Consider the following 18,032-nt stretch of genomic DNA (forward strand, 5'->3'; position numbering starts at 1 on the left):
ATAAAATATACTACTGATTGTACATTGAAAATAGCAGCAGCAGCAACCAGGGCTGGGGTGCAACAGAAGCAGTAAGCAGGCCAGAAGAGTGAAGACGCATCTCTCTCTTCCAAACCAAACATCAGCTATCATTACAAAGGGCTACCAAAAAAGAACATGTGTATGCATCAAACTAAATAAAGATCCTACTACACCAAGTGTACGCATCTAACTAACTGGCTCAGTTATTCGTTACTATTTATTAAGCTGTGGAGATTGGCTGACGGCTTGAACTAGATGGGTGACTGGTGGGGGAAACTCCAGCCAGCAGGTCGAAGTCTGATACTTGCGACCCTCTCTCCTACTTTCGGCTGCAGAGTGTGGCGGCACATATCAGGGTATGGTGCATGCAGAGACGCATGGTACGCTGTGTACAGACAGTTTTGCCTGATGAACGAAACCGCGCTGCCATCATGATCCTTGCCGTCGGTTATCTCCTGGTTAATCGGATAATTCAGTCCGACAAACAGAGAGCGTGTACAAAGGCTACTTACCAACTTTTGGAAATATGCCCTAGAGGCAATAATAAATGGTTATTATTATATTTCTTTGTTCATGATAATTGTCTATCATTCATGCTATAATTGTATTGTTCGGAAATCGTAATACATGTGTGAATACATAGACCACAACGTGTCCCTAGTAAGCCCCTAATTGACTAGCTCGTTGATCAACAGATAGTCATGGTTTCCTGACTATGGACATTGGATGTCATTGATAACGGGATCACATCATTAGGAGAATGATGTGATGGACAAGACCCAATCCTAAGCATAGCATAAAAGATCGTGTAGTTTCGTTTGCTAGAGCTTTTCCAATGTCAAGTATCTTTTCCTTAGACCATGAGATCGTGCAACTCCCGGATACCGTAAGAGTGCTTTGGGTGTGCCAAACGTCACAACGTAACTGGGTGACTATAAAGGTGCACTACGGGTATCTCCGAAAGTGTCTATTGGGTTGGCACGGATCGAGACTGGGATTTGTCACTCCGTATGACGGAGAGGTATCTCTGGGCCCACTCGGTAATGCATCATCATAATGAGCTCAAAGTGACTAAGGCGTTAGTCACGGGATCATGCATTGCGGTACGAGTAAAGAGACTTGCCGGTAACGAGATTGAACAAGGTATTGGGATACCGACGATCGAATCTCGGGCAAGTAACATACCGATTGACAAAGGGAATTGCATACGGGATTGACTGAATCCTCGACATCGTGGTTCATCCGATGAGATCATCGTGGAGCATGTGGGAGCCAACATGGGTATCCAGATCCCGCTGTTGGTTATTGACCGGAGAGGCGTCTCGGTCATGTCTGCATGTCTCCCGAACCCGTAGGGTCTACACACTTAAGGTCCGGTGACGCTAGGGTTGTAGAGATATATGTATGCGGAAACCCGAAAGTTGTTCGGAGTCCCGGATGAGATCCCGGACGTCACGAGAGGTTCCGGAATGGTCCGGAGGTGAAGAATTATATATAGGAAGTCCAGTTTCGGCCACCGGGAAAGTTTCGGGGGTTATCGGTATTGTACCGGGACCACCGGAGGGTCCCGGGGGTCCACCGGGTGGGGCCACCTGTCCCGGAGGGCCCCGTGGGCTGAAAGTGGAAGGTAACCAGCCCCTAGTGGGCTGGGGCGCCCCCTTGGGCCTCCCCCCATGCGCCTAGGGTTGGGAACCCTAGGGGGGAGTTCCCCCTTGCCTTGGGGGGCAAGGCACCCCTTCCCCCCCACTTGGCCGCCGCCCCCCCCCCCTTGGATCTGATCTCCAGGGCCGGCGCCCCCCCAGGGGGCCTATATAAAGGGGGGGAGGGAGGGCAGCAAAGAACAGCCTTGGGCGCCTCCCTCCTCCCCTGCAACACCTCTCTCTCTCTCGCAGAAGCTTAGCGAAGCCCTGCCGAGACCCGCTACATCCACCACCACGCCGTCGTGCTGTTGGATCTCCATCAACCTCTCCTTCCCCCTTGCTGGATCAAGAAGGAGGAGACGTCGCTGCACCGTACGTGTGTTGAACGCAGAGGTGCCGTCCGTTCGGCACTCGGTCATCGGTGATTTGGATCACGGCGAGTACGACTCCGTCATCCACGTTCATTGGAACGCTTCCGCTCGTGATCTACAAGGGTATGTAGATGCACTCCTTTCCCCTCGTTGCTAGTAGACTCCATAGATGCATCTTGGTGAGCGTAGGAAAATTTTAAAATTATGCTACGATTCCCAATAGTGGCATCATGAGCCAGGCCTATGCGTAGTTACTATGCACGAGTAGAACACAAAGCAGTTGTGGGCGTTGAGTTTGCCAATTTTTCTTGCCGCTACTAGTCGTTTCTTGTTTCGGCGGCATTGTAGGATGAAGCGGCCCGGACCGACCTTACACGTACGCTTACGTGAGACTGGTTCCACCGACTGACATGCACAAGTTGCATAAGGTGGCTAGCGGGTGTCTGTCTCTCCTACTTTAGTCGGAACGGATTCGATGAAAAGGGTCCTTATGAAGGGTAAATAGAAATTGGCAAATCACGTTGTGGTCATACGTAGGTAAGAAACGTTCTTGCTAGAAACCTACAAACCACGTAAAAACTTGCAACAACAATTAGAGGACGTCTAACTTGTTTTTGCAGCAAGTGCTATGTGATGTGATATGGCCAAAAGATGTGATGAATGATATATGTGATGTATGAGATTGATCATATTCTTGTAATAGGAATCACGACTTGCATGTCGATGAGTATGACAACCGGCAGGAGCCATAGGAGTTGTCTTTATTATTTTGTATGACCTGCGTGTCATTGAATAACGCCATGTAATTTACTTTACTTTGTTGCTAAACGCGTTAGCCATAGAAGTAGAAGTAATCGTTGGCGTGACGACTTCATGAAGACACAATGATGGAGATCATGGTGTCATGCCGGTGACGAAGATGATCATGGTGCCCCGAAGATGGAGATCAAAGGAGCATAATGATATTGTCCATATCATGTCACTATTTGATTGCATGTGATGTTTATCATGTTTTTGCATCTTATTTGCTTAGAACGACGGTAGTAAGTAAGATGATCCCTTATAATAATTTCAAGAAAGTGTTCACCCTAACTGTGCACCGTTGCGAAGGTTCGTTGTTTCGAAGCACCACGTGATGATCGGGTGTGATAGATTCTAACGTTCGAATACAACGGGTGTTGACGAGCCTAGCATGTACAGACATGGCCTCGGAACACACGCAATACACTTAGGTTGACTTGACGAGCCTAGCATGTACAGACATGGCCTCGGAACACGGAGGACCGAAAGGTCGAGCATGAGTCGTATAGAAGATACGATCAACATGGAGATGTTCACCGATCTTGACTAGTCCGTCTCACGTGATGATTGGACACGGCCTAGTTGAATTCGGATCATGTTTCACTTAGATGACTAGAGGGATGTCTATCTGAGTGGGAGTTCATTAAATAATTTGATTATATGAACTTAATTATCATGAACTTAGTCTAAAATCTTTACACTATGTATTGTAGATCAAATGGCCCATGTTGTCCTCAATTTCAACGCGTTCCTAGAGAAAACCAAGCTGAAAGATGATGGTAGCAACTATACGGACTGGGTCCGGAACCTGAGGATCATCCTCATAGCAGCCAAGAAAGATTATGTCCTAGAAGCACCGCTAGGTGAAGCACCAATCCCTGAGAACCAAGACGTTATGAACGCTTGGCAGCAGCGTGCTGATGATTACTCCCTCGTTCAGTGTGGCATGCTTTACAGCTTAGAACCGGGTCTCCAAAAGTGTTTTGAGAAACATGGAGCATATGAGATGTTCGAGGAGCTGAAACTGGTTTTTCAAGCTCATGCCCGGGTCGAGAGATATGATGTCTCCGACAAGTTCTTCAGCTGTAAAATGGAGGAGAACAGTTCTGTTAGTGAGCACATACTCAGAATGTCTGGGTTGCACAACCGCTTGTCTCAGCTGGGAGTTAATCTCCCGGATGACGCGGTTATTGACAGAATCCTCCAGTCGCTTCCACCAAGCTACAAGAGCTTTGTGATGAACTACAATATGCAGGGGATGGAAAAGACCATTCCCGAGGTATATTCAATGCTGAAATCAGCTGAGGTAGAGATCAGAAAAGAACATCAAGTGTTGATGGTGAATAAAACCACTAAGTTCAAGAAGGGCAAGGGTAAGAAGAACTTCAAGAAGGACGGCAAGGGAGTTGCCGCGCCCGGTAAGCCAGTTACCAGGAAGAAGTCAAAGAATGGACCCAAGCCCGAGACTGAGTGCTTTTATTGCAAGGGAAGTGGTCACTGGAAGCGGAACTGCCCCAAATACTTAGCGGACAAGAAGAAGGCCGGCAACACCCAAGGTATATGTGATATACAAGTAATTGATGTGTACCTTACCAGTACTCGTAGTAGCTCCTGGGTATTTGATACCGGTGCGGTTGCTCATATTTGTAACTCAAAACTGGAACTACGGAATAAACGGAGACTGGCGAAGGACGAGGTGACGATGCGCGTCGGGAATGGTTCCAAGGTCGATGTGATTGCCGTCGGCACGCTACCTCTGCATCTCCCTACGGGATTAGTTTTAAACCTCAATAATTGTTATTTAGTGCAATCTTTGAGCATGAACATTGTATCTGGATCTCGTTTAATTCGAGATGGCTACTCATTTAAATCCGAGAATAATGGTTGTTCTATTTATTTGAGAGATATGTTTTATGGTCATGCCCCGCTGGTCAATGGTTTATTTTTGATGAATCTCGAACGTGATGTTACACATGTTCATAGTGTGAATACCAAAAGATGTAAAGTTGATAACGATAGTCCCACATACTTGTGGCACTGCCGCCTTGGTCACATTGGTGTCAAGCGCATGAAGAAGCTCCATGCAGATGGACTTTTGGAGTCTCTTGATTACGAATCATTTGACACGTGCGAACCATGCCTCATGGGTAAGATGACCAAGACTCCGTTCTCCGGAACAATGGAGCGAGCAACCAACTTATTGGAAATCATACATACCGATGTGTGCGGTCCAATGAGTGTTGGAGCTCGCGGAGGATATCGTTATGTTCTCACTCTCACTGATGATTTAAGTAGATATGGGTATGTCTACCTAATGAAACACAAGTCTGAAACCTTTGAAAAGTTCAAGGAATTTCAGAGTGAAGTCGAGAATCAACGTGACAGAAAAATAAAATTCTTACGATCAGATCGTGGTGGAGAATATTTAAGTCACGAATTTGGTACACACTTAAGGAAATGTGGAATAGTTTCACAACTCACGCAGCCTGGAACACCTCAGAGAAATGGTGTGTCCGAACGTCGTAATCGCACTCTATTGGATATGGTGCGATCTATGATGTCTCTTACCGATTTACCGCTCTCATTTTGGGGTTATAGTTTAGAGACTGCCGCATTCACTTTAAATAGGGCACCGTCTAAATCCGTTGAGACGACACCGTATGAATTATGGTTTGGGAAGAAACCTAAGCTGTCGTTTCTAAAAGTTTGGGGATGCGATGCTTATGTCAAGAAACTTCAACCTGAAAAGCTCGAACCCAAATCGGAAAAATGCGTCTTCATAGGATACCCTAAGGAAACTATTGGGTATACCTTCTACCTCAGATCCGAAGGCAAGATCTTCGTTGCCAAGAACGGGTCCTTTCTGGAGAAGGAGTTTCTCTTGAAAGAATTGAGTGGGAGGAAAGTGGAACTTGATGAGGTGATAGTCACCCCTTCCGAACCGGAAAGTAGCGCAGCGCGGGAAAATGTTCCTGTGGTGCCTACACCGACTGGGGAGGAAGTTAATGATGATGATCATGAAGCTTCAGATCAAGTTGCTGAACTTCGTAGGTCCACAAGGACACGTTCCGCACCAGAGTGGTACGGCAACCCTGTCCTAGAAATCATGTTGTTAGACAACGGTGAACCTTCGAACTATGAAGAAGCGATGGCGGGCCCGGATTCCGACAAATGGCTAGAAGCCATGAAATCCGAGATAGAATCCATGTATGAAAACAAAGTATGGACTTTGACTGACTTGCCCGATGAGCGGCGAGCCATAGAAAACAAATGGATCTTTAAGAAGAAGACGGACGCAGATGGTAATGTGACCATCTACAAAGCTCGACTTGTCGCTAAGGGTTATCGACAAGTTCAAGGGGTTGACTACGATGAGACTTTCTCACCCGTAGCGAAGCTGAAGTCCGTCCGAATCATGTTAGCAATTGCCGCATACTATGATTATGAGATATGGCAGATGGACGTCAAAACGGCATTCCTTAATGGCTTCCTTAAGGAAGAGTTGTATATGATGCAGCCGGAAGGTTTTGTCGATCCTAAGAATGCTAACAAAGTGTGCAAGCTCCAGCGCTCAATCTATGGGCTGGTGCAAGCATCTCGGAGTTAGAACATTCGCTTTGATGATATGATCAAAGCGTTTGGGTTTACACAGACTTATGGAGAAGCCTGTGTTTACAAGAAAGTGAGTGGGAGCTCTGTAGCATTTCTCATATTATATGTGGATGACATATTATTGATGGGAAATGATATAGAATTCTTGGAAAGTATAAAGGCCTATTTGAATAAGTGTTTTTCAATGAAGGACCTTGGAGAAGCTGCTTATATATTAGGCATCAAGATCTATAGAGATAGATCAAGACGCCTCATTGGTCTTTCACAGAGTACATACCTTGACAAGATATTGAAGAAGTTCAATATGGATCAGTCCAAGAAGGGGTTCTTGCATGTATTACAAGGTGTGCAATTGAGCACGGCTCAATACCCGACCACGGCAGAAGATATAGAAAAGGTGAGTGTCATCCCCTATGCCTCGGCCATAGGGTCTATTATGTATGCCATGCTGTGTACCAGACCTGATGTAAACCTTGCCGTAAGATTGGTAGGAAGGTACCAAAGTAATCCCGGCAAGGAACACTGGACAGCGGTCAAGAATATCCTGAAGTACCTGAAGAGGACTAAGGATATGTTTCTCGTTTATGGAGGTGACGAAGAGCTCGTCGTAAAGGGTTACGTCGACGCTAGCTTCGACACAGATCTGGATGACTCGAAGTCACAGACCGGATACGTGTATATTTTGAATAGAGGAGCAGTAAGCTGGTGCAGTTGCAAGCAAAGCGTCGTGGCGGGATCTACATGTGAAGCGGAGTACATGGCAGCCTCGGAGGCAGCACAGGAAGCAGTCTGGATAAAGGAGTTCATTACCGACCTAGGGGTGATTCCCAATGCGTCGGGCCCGATGACTCTCTTCTGTGACAACACTGGAGCTATTGCCCTTGCGAAGGAGCCCAGGTTTCACAGGAAGACCAGGCATATCAAGCGTCGCTTCAACTCCATTCGTGAAAGTGTTCAAAATGGAGACATAGATATTTGTAAAGTACACACGGACCTGAATGTAGCAGATCCGTTGACTAAACCTCTCCCTAGGGCAAAACATGATCAACACCAGGACGCAATGGGTCTTCGATTCATCACAATGTAACTAGATTATTGACTCTAGTGCAAGTGGGAGACTGTTGGAAATATGCCCTAGAGGCAATAATAAATGGTTATTATTATATTTCTTTGTTCATGATAATTGTCTATCATTCATGCTATAATTGTATTGTCCGGAAATCGTAATACATGTGTGAATACATATACCACAACGTGTCCCTAGTAAGCCTCTAATTGACTAGCTCGTTGATCAACAGATAGTCATGGTTTCCTGACTATGGACATTGGATGTCATTGATAATGGGATCACATCATTAGGAGAATGATGTGATGGACAAGACCCAATCCTAAGCATAGCATAAAAGATCGTGTAGTTTCGTTTGCTAGAGCTTTTCCAATGTCAAGTATCTTTTCCTTAGACCATGAGATCGTGCAACTCCCGGATACCGTAAGAGTGCTTTGGGTGTGCCAAACGTCACAACGTAACTGGGTGACTATAAAGGTGCACTACGGGTATCTCCGAAAGTGTCTGTTGGGTTGGCACGGATCGAGACTGGGATTTGTCACTCCGTATGACGGAGAGGTATCTCTGGGCCCACTCGGTAATGCATCATCATAATGAGCTCAAAGTGACTAAGGCGTTAGTCACGGGATCATGCATTGCGGTACGAGTAAAGAGACTTGCCGGTAACGAGATTGAACAAGGTATTGGGATACCGACGATCGAATCTCGGGCAAGTAACATACCGATTGACAAAGGGAATTGCATACGGGATTGACTGAATCCTCGACATCATGGTTCATCCGATGAGATCATCGTGGAGCATGTGGGAGCCAACATGGGTATCTAGATCCCGCTGTTGGTTATTGACCGGAGAGGCGTCTCGGTCATGTCTGCATGTCTCCCGAACCCGTAGGGTCTACACACTTAAGGTCCGGTGACGCTAGGGTTGTAGAGATATATGTATGCGGAAACCCGAAAGTTGTTCGGAGTCCCGGATGAGATCCCGGACATCACGAGAGGTTCCGGAATGGTCCGGAGGTGAAGAATTATATATAGGAAGTCCAGTTTCGGCCACCGGGAAAGTTTCGGGGGTTATCGGTATTGTACCGGGACCACCGGAAGGGTCCCGGGGGTCCACCGGGTGGGGCCACCTGTCCCGGAGGGCCCTGTGGGCTGAAAGTGGAAGGGAACCAGCCCCTAGTGGGCTGGGGCGCCCCCCTTGGGCCTCCCCCCATGCGCCTAGGGTTGGGAACCCTAGGGGGGGAGTTCCCCCTTGCCTTGGGGGGCAAGGCACCCCTTCCCCCCCCACTTGGCCGCCGCCCCCCCCCCCTTGGATCTGATCTCCAGGGCCGACGCCCCCCAGGGGGCCTATATAAAGGGGGGGAGGGAGGGCAGCAAAGAACAGCCTTGGGCGCCTCCCTTCTCCCCTGCAACACCTCTCTCTCTCTCGCAGAAGCTTAGCGAAGCCTTGCCGAGACCCGCTACATCCACCACCACGCCGTCGTGCTGTTGGATCTCCATCAACCTCTCCTTCCCCCTTGCTGGATCAAGAAGGAGGAGACGTCGCTGCACCATACGTGTGTTGAACGCGGAGGTGCCGTCCGTTCGGCACTCGGTCATCGGTGATTTGGATCACGGCGAGTACGACTCCGTCATCCACGTTCATTGGAACGCTTCCGCTCGCGATCTACAAGGGTATGTAGATGCACTCCTTTCCCCTCGTTGCTAGTAGACTCCATAGATGCATCTTGGTGAGCGTAGGAAAATTTTAAAATTATGCTACGATTCCCAACACCAACCTCCAGTCAAAAATTCCTGAAGCCCCAGAGAAGCTGGGATCCTGCTCAAAGACCTTGCAGTGACTGTGATTGTATTCGCGAAACAACACATCCGGTACGTGCGAACGATCATCAATCGTTCGCCGTCGTCTGATCGATCAAGGAACCACCTGCAACTGCCATGCCGCTTTTCTATGAAAGGTTCTGGGATTAGGAAGGGTAGGGACACCAGGCGGCCTACAACATCATATCAAGTTGGAGTCAAATAACCCTCAAAAAAAAGTTGGAGTCAAATAAAAAAGGGCTCTTGATGTACTCAATCTTAAGAACAACTTTTTTTGAGCATGAATATTTTTTCAGAAAATGTTGACAGTAATATAAGCAAGCCATCATGATATCATAGGAAAGTAACATACTGCTGTAACAGCCATTTGTAGAGATGACTGGAGTAGGCCAGCAATACGTCCAGCCATAGAAGGAGTCGACAGCATAAATGAAGCCCTTGTGTTCAATGGCATCAGAGAACCATGGAGGATGCATGATCCTGCGATGGACGTGCAGATTTATCCACTTACCGCAGTGACCTGTCAGATAGGCGAGACCGCGGTTGAAGAACGCAATTAGCCTGAAGTCTTTATAATTTGCAGATCTTGTGGGCACTTGGCAGATTACAACCTTGAGCAAATCAAACTTGGTATCATGTTGGCTACTGTAAGATTCCGAGTATTCTGGGCCGCGGTGCCAAAGCAGTGCAGTGTTAATCGAAGGAAGGGGGATCAATCGCCGGGTGTAGACCTCCACGAGCATCCAGCTGCCGCGATCGTCGACGAGCACCATCCAAGACGTGTTCATGTCGACCCAGTACATACCGTTAATGTAGTTGAGGGTGACGGGGATCGGATCGCAGTCAAGGGGGTTGATGTTCTCCACCCTACGACCGTTATGCTGCATGACACGCCGTTTTTGAAGATCAGGCGGCATCAGCAAGCAAGGAGCTGGCTTAAAAAGCTCCGGCCTGAGGGCTTTGAGTAAACGGTACAGCCCCGACGAGCACGCGGCGACCGGCATGGTACTAAGATTGTCCACACGCGAAACAATGAGCTTGATTACCTCTGTGGGGAGCGAATTCCAGCCACTCTTTCGGCGGACGCTGCTCGGTTCTGCCATTGTTAGTGCTTGGGTTTCGGACGAGGAGCGGAGGTGCCTTAGCGGGGATGGAAGATTGGACGAGGGGGGACGCCCCTGCGGGGATGGATGAGCAGACAAAGATGGAGAAGCGAATATGTGCTGCGGGAAGTGGACAGGTGATGATGACTACAGCACGCCGCTTGACTTACGAGACACATACCAGCGGCGTAGGGTCATATCAAAGTCAGACAACTTGCTTGAGTGATCACAGTACTGGTATTCCCTACAGTACCTACTACTATGCCCTAACTTGCTTGAGTAGAGTAGTAGTGGAGTAGGACTCTGCTCTACTACTAGCACTAGAGGAGTAGTATGTTCTAATCTAAAATAGTTACAAACTTCAATGCCTGAGTGTGGAACGACTACGAACCACCATCGGTGCTAATTCCAATCCCCAGCAAACGTTCGCTGGGAGACATGGCAGTTGCAAACGCCCGCGACGCAGTTACAGTACGTGTGTAAGGGTGGCGGTTTTGGCAAATACTATGGCTTAAAAACAGGCCACCGTTGGATGGAAATCTGACGGTTACGTGGGATTCGCCAGGATTGAGCTCGTGCCAAACAATCGCCAGATATCATTACTAAAAAAAGGTTTAAACACCCGGGGCTATAACTTGCACCGGCTGACCACTAACAATGGTACTAACATAGTTGTAAAATGGTCAAAGACCGTGTCTACGTGGTGTTTGGAATTATATGCAAAAAAATTAGCAAGATGCCCGTGCATTGCATGGAACATCAAGATGCATTTTTTTACAAAACACCTGTTGTGATTGACCCATGCAGGAGTAATACCATGTGTAAAAACTAATGATATTTTGAGAATTTTATCGGAAAATGGTATGTCGACCATTTCATCGAAAAAATGATATGTCGAGAAAGATGATAGAGGTGAGGAGGAGTGGGGTGTGGTGGTGACTGGTGGTCGGACTGGGCGGAGGCATGGGGATGGACGGCGCCGGCAGCGGCCATGATGCCAGATTGTTCCAGAGACTTCCTTTTGTAATTGCTCAGCAATGAGGTTGTGGGAGATAAGGATGAACGAGGCAAGGCCTTATCTGTAAATGTGGAGAGAGGTGTGGGTATCTTTTGTAAATCTGTCATAGTTTGCTTTCTATCCGTCAGATATAGATCGGACAGTCTATATTATAAGATGGCAGGCACACCATCATCACCAACTCGATTTTTTCTCTACTCCTATACTCCTATAAAAGACTCAGTTGGTGATGATGGTGTGTCTGCCATCCGCCACTTCTGACCATTGGATCTGCATCTAATGGTTGTGATGTAAGTTGTGGCCTTTTGCAACAACTAGTAGAGTGGCCCGCTCGATGCGCGGGCTAGAATTTTATAAATTTAAATAATGTGAATATATTAATTGAAGTTTTAAAGTAAATTTGGAACTATCCTTGTACTGTTCGTGATCAGTGGCATTATGGAAATTCAACCCAATAGATCTCTCCATAGTTTTGTCTTTGATGATATATAAATTTATATGGGTTGTCCATTTACCTGCTGATTATGCATGTTGTAGCGAGGGTATCTCCTTTAGTACCACTTTAGTTCGCCGGATTTCAAAATCAATAAGAAACATGGCCAAATCAAACCCAGAGTTCAAATATTATTGTGCTAGTAAAGACCTTGATCTCATTCTTATTTGAAGGAAGGTTTAAAAATAGTTGTCGTAGGATTGTATAATTCGTGTATTTTTCCTATATAATTGGTATTAGAGGAATTTTCATCCATTTAATCTACTCTATGTTCCTTTGAACCAAAGGGATGAATATGTCACTTTTCATATGAATCAAAGTGACCCTGCCTAGTTGGGTAGATAGGAACTAAATTTAAGATTTTAGGTGTACACGATACATAATGGCATTGTTATATAACTACCACAAATATTGTGATAAATAAGATATGACATGTGCGTGTAAGATCTATAGTAATCTTTAATTCAAGGGCATATGATTATTATACTATTTTTAATGTACTATAGTCATGATCATATGTCTCTTCTTAATGTTATTATATTAATAAAAACCTTGTGAGGTAGCCTGTTGTTTTGATGCAATATAATATCAGGCGTGCTTATTAGATGTATCATATTTTATGATCCAAATAATGATGAAGGATATAGCGAAGCAGGACCAACATGATGTTTATGTGATCTTCCTATTATGGGATAGGAAAGCAAAAAAGAATTTATCACCTTTAATAAGTTCGGTGACTAAATAATCTAATCCTTCTCATTTTAATTGGTTTTTGTATATGCTTCTTGATATCAATGACTTTGTCTGGTTTGACATACATAATGCTTTAGACATCCTAAGGGTATCCACGATGCAAAATGTTCAGCATTATTTTGTAGATGCACATGCTTACTTTTTGTGAAAGATAAATGGAAAACAAATAAATACTTTTCCTACACATGTAATTTTATTTGATATATTTATATGTTGATAGCCAAAATTAGATCATTCTGTCAATTAGATTTCTAAAAGTCTTCTATTTGGCAAAAGATGTCATGTTTTTCCACAAAATTCTCTGTGATATCCCCCACTTTATTTGTGCTGTAACATTTATTCATATAAACTATATGGACAAGGTGCACTCTGTAGACCGTCTATATAAAATACCTTCCATGCATGTTCGAAAAAATGTATGGGTTATGGAGTCTCAGCGGCATAAGAAAGCACACCCTATGATGTTACATTAATTCTTCAAGTAATCTGTCAAATTGAACTAAACAATAGCGATTAATGTGCATCTTGTACCCCCTGTATATAAAGAAATCATATATATTTGAGAGATATATAATTTATCTATGCGTCACATGGTTTGCCCATCTCATGTTAATTTTTTCAGTAATTTGTCATATTGTATTAACTATTAAATAATATACAGCAAGATGTGGTTGATGCAGTTTTCCATCTGCCTATTAATTAACCACTCATGCATGCGCACCTGACAATATGTAAAGTAAAGTAAATTATAATACAGTTTAATTTATGGCTCAAAGAAATGTTCTTGGTTTGGCGCTAAGGCATCAACAACATAAAGTCAAGAACTAAAACTACATTTTGATTACCTCCTGCAAGGAATTATCCTCGTTCTCTTCACGTCCACAAAAAGCATGCCCATAAACTTGGCTGGCATCATTAACAAATCAATAGTGATTGTGCCTATCACCAATTAATTTGTTGATCTGTCTTGGAGACATGGATTGAATCAGAGCTAGGCACGTTATCCAGCGTTGCATGGTGCCAGCCATATAAATGATGGGTGTCGCCTATGGTCGTACACTCGTGCTTCCGCGGGAGATCGGATGCCCAACTTTGACTTACGCGGTCTTCTACAAGACCTGCTTGGGCTGCTGCGCCACTGCTGAGTTCTTGCGTTTCATATACATGTAGGGAAGGTGTATATATATACCCAAGGCGATGATGTCTTTATTGCACTTCATCAAAAGCAATGTCAAGGCATGTTTGACGTTAGTTCTATGACCAGAAAAGATGGAGATAGACTAAAAATATATTTTTTTGCGGGGGAGACTAAAAATAATTGTTTCTAAAATAAACATAACTACATGCTATAAAGTACAGGTTTGTCAGCAATATTTTCTCCAGAGATTGCCGTTAAGAGCTCTATCATTTCATTAAGAGGATTAGAGTAATTATTTATAATTAATGGATGTCATTTGCATATAAAACATGTCAAAACCCCAGGAAAAGAGTTACCGCTCGGTTTTGCGCTACAATGGTTGGTGTTCATTTGCAAGCAATTCACAATCGACACATATGTTGCTTTTTTTATATTTGACATGGAGCTGATAATACCAAACATAGTATAGGCTCAGCTTCCAAAACTATAGCAGCCTTGATTTAATTTCAATGGGGTTCTCAAAATTATCAACTTTATTATCATGTAGTTCTAATCAAGATAACAATACTACGTGCATGTCACATGATTGATTGTAATCATCCCGCTAGTGTCCAGAATCTGGACAGGGGTTTGCATGGCACACGTTGAAATAGGAATTCAGTACAATTCTGTTTTCAGGATGCCGGGGTCATCCAGAGAATCAGCAAAACTACTACAATTAAAGGTTACCTGTAAACTCGTGTAGCAAAAAGGAGCAAACACTCTGTTGTACTGGCCTATTTTTTTGTCAGCACTGTACTGGCAAAAGACTTATCAAGGCATAAGATTTGTCCGTGGGTTCAAGAGCCATGCATGTAGTGACAATTTGTGTTGGCTTACGAAGGCCTGATCGAGCGTTTTTGTTTGTGTGTGCTAAGTCCATCCGATCCATCGATCCTTCTGTGTACGTGCATCATCCGAGTGTCTTCCGGCGGAATCCATCGGTCAGGTAGGGTAGCCATCTTTTTGTGCGTGCGTGCATGCTCCGGTGGAAAGTACTAATGACATACGCGGCGGATCAGCGTCGATGGTATGCCCTAGCTATAGTACGCTGCCTGGGGCATGTATATCGGCACTTCGGCAGTCGCTAGCTTCGCTTCGTACATGTTGACGCGCTCGAGATAGAGATCGGTGTCGCGTGAGTACCTGTCGATCTAGTTGATGTTGTAGTCGTGCTCGTTGCCGATCGTCTCCGAGGGATTGGCGTCGATCAAGCTGCTCCATCAACTGATGTATCACATGCACCGCCAGCTAATTAATAGATTCAAAAAGCATACATGCATGAGATATATTATTTCTTTAGGTTAAGAAGATCCATCGCTGGAAGGAAGATTATTGTTTTGAGGGATTTTGTTAGACATAGTATATTATGTAATGGCAATAGTGGGTAATTTAGAGAGGATGGCATGGTGGGTAATTTATTTGGTTTTACAGTGGATCTAACGGTTGTTGTTTTCTAATATATTAAATTAAAGGTTAGATATTTCTAATTTTTGTGTGATTTTCTAGGATATTTTTCTATTTTTTGGTAGCCCACCAAATACTTTTTATATATAAATAGATTCCCACTTCTCTGCTCCAGTTTACACAAAACCCCTTAGTATCTTGAAACCAACCACATTCCTCCCATACTTCATCAAAACAGCCCAAAGAATATATTTGAAGTGAAACATAAGATTTTTTAGTGATATCTATATCAAAAGTAAACTGATTTCTTTCAAATTTGTAAATATGTATTATTCTACTTTGGATCCGTTGCAATGGACGGGCTCATTGTTATAAAGGTTTATCTCTTGCATTCTCCGCAACCAACACCTAGTGTACTGGTCCGGGCCGGATGCTCGCAGCGCGATGACCTGAGTTCGAATTCTGTCCTAAACATTAGCTTTTTATATTTTTTTAATATATACTACTTCTTTCCCTACTATACTGGCAGTGGAACCCATAGAGTACTTAGAATACAGGATTAAGGATGGATTTGTTTCTTTTTAACTTTCTGTACGAATCTGTAGCCAGCCTGCAAGTCATGTACACTGTACTGACTGTGGAACCCATAGAGTACTTAGAATACAAGATTAAGGATGCAATTAACTTTTCATAGAGGGAGAATCATATACGCAATTAACTCAAATGGATTGGACGTGACTCTATTATTCTCCAACGGCAACCAGCAAATTTCCTCCCGCAGGCCGGAGTAGGTTTCTCGGTTTGTATGCGGGTTTAACGGAGGGGTTTGATGGAGGAGAGGAGGCGTGTTCAGCCGGACGTGCAGTGGACGGCGCAGTACTATTCGATTTGACAACTACAACTAGTATATTATAAAAAACAAAGAAGAGTAGTAGAGATAGAGATAAGAATAGAGACTAGGGAGGAGCACCATCTACTGCTTCGTGGGCTACTCCTGCGCTCCATTCGGCGGCCGCAATGTCCCCTACAGCCACTCCCTCCTGCGCTCCATTCGGCGGGACATCTCCTACAGCCACTCCCGTTTCATGGACGGCCTGGTCGATGCCTCCAAGGAGCCCTTCGTCTACTGCTATGACTGCCCAGTCCCGTTTTGGGGCTCGCCGGCGGACATCATGCATCACCTGACGCAGGCGTGTGGCGATCACTACTGGCCCTTGGCGAAAACATCAAGTACGAGACGTGCTACCCGTTCACCGTGCCAGAGTTGCTGGAGGATCACCGCCGCCTGCTAGTCTCGGAGGAGGATGGCAGTGTCTTCCTCTTGATCGTGGGCACCGGCGAGGCCCGCGCAGGCCGCCGCACCGTCTCTGTAGTGTGCGTCAGGGGCGACGCCGCTGACGCTGACACTGACACGAGGCCGATGTACGGGTGCGTGCTCACTATTACTACCCCTCGGAGGTACGTGGGCGGCGACACTGGCTACGAAAAGCTGACTTGGACTTTGCCGAGCTGGGACCTTCCCGCCGATGTGGACATGGAAGACGCACGGTATTCTTTGACCCCCAACAATGTGCACGGGGACTCGAAGGAGGTTCACGTGGACATCTGCATTATCAAGTTAAATGTTGATCATTAGTCTTCGCTCAATGTAATCCACTGTCTAAGCATGTGGAGACTTCCATGCATTATCTTGCTCTATTGGAGTATCCACTAGTAGAAAAAGGGTCAAATGTGAAGCACATTAGTGCCGGTTTGATTTTGAGCCGGCACTAATGTGTCCATTAGTGCCGGTTCCAACGGCTAGGCGGGAGGAGCTCTTTAGTACCGGTTTGTGGTGAACCTTTAGCACCGGTTCGTGCCACGAACCGGTACTAATGAGGCTGTGGCCCCACGAGCACCTTTAGTACCGGTTCGTGGCACGAACCGGTACTAGAGTTTCTTACTAAGCTGTTTTTTAGTCCCACCTCACGAAGAGAGAGGCACTAGGAGCGGTTTATAAGCCCTGAGTGCAGAGACGATGAAGAAGAGGCGCAATGCTCACCTTCATGTTGCTTAGCTTCAAGCCTTGAGGAATAGGGTAGACTGTATGGAGCTATGTGCAGTGCAGTCTACACTATTCCGAAAGGCTTGAAGCTAATTAACGAGCATTGCGCCTCTTTTTTGTTTTTAATAACTTATTACAACTCCGGACTTCTTGTGTGACGGCAAAAACTGGATGCACTTCGTGTACAAACTGGACAATACGGCAAAAACTGGATGCACTTCGTGTACAAACTGGACAATCTCTTTCGAAATATCAGGGTCGGTTTCGGACGAGAACTCATCTGTTACACAGGCACTTCAATGTTTTTTAAACTTATTTGAACTCCAGCCTATTTTTGCGTTCAGTACGCACCATTCAAAGCGACGTCATCAATTTCCAACACGTTCTGACATCATTTGCTATTTTTCATTCATTTACCGATTTGTTTAGAGAGCTATATGATGGTGAAATTGAAAATCACTAGAAAATGAACTCTGAAAATGTTGGAACTTGGCATGGTATCATCATTTCACCCGCATAGCATGTGCAAAAGAGTAGAGAGGGTCACGGCGAAAACTGGACGCACCTCGTGTACAAATTGGACAATCTCTTTCGGAGTATCAGGGTTTCGGACAAGAACTCATCTGTTACACGGGCACTTCAATGTTTTTTAAACTTATTTGAACTCCAGCCTATTTTTGCGTTCAGTATGCACCATTCAAAGCG

Source organism: Triticum aestivum, chromosome 2D, assembly GCF_018294505.1.
Source record: "Triticum aestivum cultivar Chinese Spring chromosome 2D, IWGSC CS RefSeq v2.1, whole genome shotgun sequence".
Taxonomy (NCBI): Eukaryota; Viridiplantae; Streptophyta; class Magnoliopsida; order Poales; family Poaceae; genus Triticum; species Triticum aestivum.